Source organism: Nicotiana tomentosiformis, chromosome 6, assembly GCF_000390325.3.
Source record: "Nicotiana tomentosiformis chromosome 6, ASM39032v3, whole genome shotgun sequence".
NCBI classification, from domain to species: domain Eukaryota; kingdom Viridiplantae; phylum Streptophyta; class Magnoliopsida; order Solanales; family Solanaceae; genus Nicotiana; species Nicotiana tomentosiformis.
In genome coordinates this window covers 72,146,837-72,150,507 of record NC_090817.1, presented here as the reverse complement: position 1 = coordinate 72,150,507, position 3,671 = coordinate 72,146,837, and the positions used below count along the sequence as shown (strand labels likewise).

General features: G+C 34.2%; 1 long non-coding RNA gene across 1 annotated transcript; it reads left to right on the top strand.

The window, feature by feature from the left end:
• Positions 1-1,488: 1,488 nt before the first annotated feature.
• Positions 1,489-2,999, top strand: LOC104097212 (uncharacterized). Its single transcript, XR_686506.4, has 2 exons — positions 1,489-1,914; positions 2,746-2,999. It is a non-coding gene; the product is annotated as an uncharacterized lncRNA (long non-coding RNA).
• Positions 3,000-3,671: the final 672 nt, after the last annotated feature.

Genomic DNA, 3,671 nt, shown 5'->3' with positions numbered 1-3,671 from the left:
ATAAAGATCTCGCACCATGCTCAAATTTGCATGGCTCGGGCACTCTAGGAACTTATCCATCTTCATTTCTCTTAACCGGGCAAGCATGTCTGGGAAGTTCTATTCTAGAGTTTCCACATTAATTTCCATTGCAGAGACATACCGCCCATATGGCACAAAGTTATTATGCCATTGTATGGCATCCTCACAAACTAGATCCAAATGAGGCCTTGGTCCCGATAGTGCCTTCTTCGATCCGTCAGTAACCTATTTCCCTTTTGCTTGCCGAGATGACCCTTGCCCTGTCTTGCGCTTTTTAGGAGTGAGAACAGTGGTTGAGGACTTCCCCACTCCTTTACCCGTGTTCGCACTATTACGATCCATATCAACCTACAACACAAATAATCACGAATATTAGAATGAGTCAAGAAATTCATCGAAGGATATCGTGAGAGTCAAAGATGACCCCACACTTAAAATCGAAGGCTCTATGTAATATACCCATAATATTGGTTAAATATACACAAGTGTTGCACCACAAAGCGATGGGTACTCAAGACTTCCCCATGCCGCACAATTATAATGCACTAACTATGCCACACAAATCAAACAGTTGATCATGCGAAGTGACTTAGCCTTATTGCAAGCAAGTAACACATGGTCCCAATCTCTACAACTAATATACTACACTAGCTAATTCTAACAAAGTGCTACAACAAACATAGTACAAGATACATGGAGTGGGTGGTATGGTTATAGCATGTGAATATTAAAGACAAGCTTTGTGTTAGGTAAGCCCACCCCCAACACCCCACACTTAGCCCTATATCACATAAAACTACACTCGGCTACTCATAGGTGAGGTCACCAATGAACCTTCTAATCCTTTCCCTCTCAGTGGGAACCAACTGTGAATACCTAATTTTTGCACGTTTTTTCCAAAAAAAAAAAAAAAAATATATATATATATATATATATATATATATATATATATATATATATATATATATATATATAATAATAATAATAATAATAATAATAATAATAATAATAATAATAATAATAATAATAATAATAATAATAACTTTTGGATGATTTTAGCTATTTTTAGTTGTTTTTCTTTGAATTTATTTGCACTTTTTTTATGTGAGTTTAATTAAAAAGTACTTAAATATTTTTACTTTTTATTTGTATATTTTAGTTTGCATCTCTAAAGGATTTTCTTTTTTGCTTGTATAATTTTATTACAGAGACAAAGGATTGGGCTAGTGTATTTTAATTAAAATTAAGCCAAAATTGGCTCAAATTTTGTGCCCAATTCGGTCATACCTAGTCCAAAATGGCTGGCCAAGACTTGGTCCAAAACGGCGTAGCTTAATGATGAAACTACACCGTTTCATTAAGTGAATCAAGATTAAATCTCATCCATTCATCTCTCCCTCATCCAATGGTCCACAATCAATCTCCCAATTAGGTATTTAAGACTTAGAAATGCTGAAATTGTGCACCCATTTCCTCCAGAATTCCTTTCTTCTTCCTCTCTCTTCTCTATCTAGCCGTTGTCCCTCCGCCGCCACCAGAAATCGCACACCGGCAGCGAACCATCTCCAAACACCTCCAAATTTACACCATGTAATCTCCACAACCTCCTCTTTCCATGGCTCCAAACTAAATCCTTCAAAAACCCCTCAAAATCCTTGAATCTTAGATCTAGAAAATTTTAGCCGCCACTTTTTTCCCCCAAATTCTTGAAGCTCCGGCCACTACTACCCCACAATACCTACATCAACTGATAGAGCTCCTCAAGACCTACCTATTTATGTCAATTTCACCCCGAAAATTCGCCGACCAAAAATCCTGCCAAATTCTGGCGACCTCCCCGAATGCCCACGTTCGGCATACCACCATTGTTTTGGCCACTTGAATTGTGAAATGGTAAAAATACTATTCTTTTTTTCGTGGCTGATTTTTTATTTTATTTTTATTTTTTCAGATTTTATTTTGTCTCTTATTAAATATTTTAGCATTAGCTTTTGAAGTTTGAAATGATAAATTTTATGTTTTTGCACTTGTTGAAGTAGTATAATAGTTTTGTATTGATAAAAGTGAGGTCGTGAAGGAATACTTGACAGTATATGGTACTTGTTTGGTTGCTTATTTACTGCTTCGGAGATTTTTTGAGTACAAAACTCAAAAGTTATTTGTTTGGTAAGAAAATATGGACTTTTGGATAGGTTTTGAATAAAAGTTTGTCTTTAAATAGTGAAGAGCAGATTTTAGTTAGAATGCTCTCTTTTGGACAAGATTGAACAAAAAAGTCTTGCCTTTTGAATTTAAGTGCAGATTTTGTGGAAAATCTGTCAAAAAAGATTGATTTTTAATCATGAAATAATTGGTTGTTTCTCATATATAAAACATACGTCTTCATAGCAATAGAGATCTGGACACACAAAAAAAAAAGGAGAGAAGAATCAGCAGCTAAAGCATTCATTAGTAGCTAAAAATTGTGAGTCTCTGTGAGTTGATTCTTAAGTGCAAAAGGATTTTTTTACAAAAGATAGTAGTCTTTAAAGCTTCTTCTGGAGTTACATAATTGCTGGTTTCAACTGTTTTGCTGGGTATTTCTCGTTCATTTTTTTGGGTTTGAAATGTGCTGGTTGTCATTGTCTTTTGCTGTGTTGCTGCCCCTTTAATTGTTTTGTTATCCGCTTCTTGACTTTTGAAAGAGTTAACTTTGCTGTATTTGTTCTTCTTTCTGTTGTCCAGGTAATTTTCGGACCATGTAAACTCCTAAAATCGAGTTGGAATGAAAGATAATGATGCTAGAAAATATTAGCAGCTTTTGGATAATGTTATGACTATATATTAGATAATTAAACTGTGTCAAGCATCTTTATTTTTATTTTTTTCTAAAGTGTTAGATATAATTCCACTAGGCCCTCAGTTGCTTGGTTGTATGAAAGGAGTATATATTAAAATTTGAACCCATGTAGCTATGTTTGTCCCTTTGTTGTTGCCAAGCTAATTTTTATTTTTAGAGTCCCACTAATCTTGCTTATTTTTTGCAAAGGTTTATTTTAGTAAGGTAGTTAAGCTATGAATAGAAAGATACTCTCTGTAAACTTATTTTTGTAAATAGTTGGTTATGGATTACAAATAGCAAGATAGGACCAGATCTGTAATGTGGTTCTAAAATCCCATATTTGCAGATTTGAAGTCCAAGAGCATATGGGCCTCTTGGATTTTGTCTTGGACATGAGCCCATTGGCTCCATCATCCCAGCAGTGGGGTGTCTTATTTCAATATCATCACAAGCCCATATCTTTCTAGTTTTAAGCAACATAAGTTAATGATTTTCTAGCACTAGTCTCATCTTTTAAATTAGTAATCGTAATAACCGCAAAGCCATTTCATTTAGTCATACACTATTAATTTTTTCAAAAAAATAATAACGTAGTAATAATTCTTGTCATGACTACGGATTCGCTTGCATAGCACTTTTATGAAAAAATTAATAAATTTCGTCTCGGTCGCGCATTCGCTTGCTTGGTACGGTTAGGACAATTTAATATTATTCAAATCTTTTCTTCAATTTTTTTAATAAAGAGTAGCGGACAAAGGACAAGCATGAAAAATCAAATAAAGCACAAGTTATCCAAAAATTAATTCAAGCTAATTTTAGTCAATAAAAG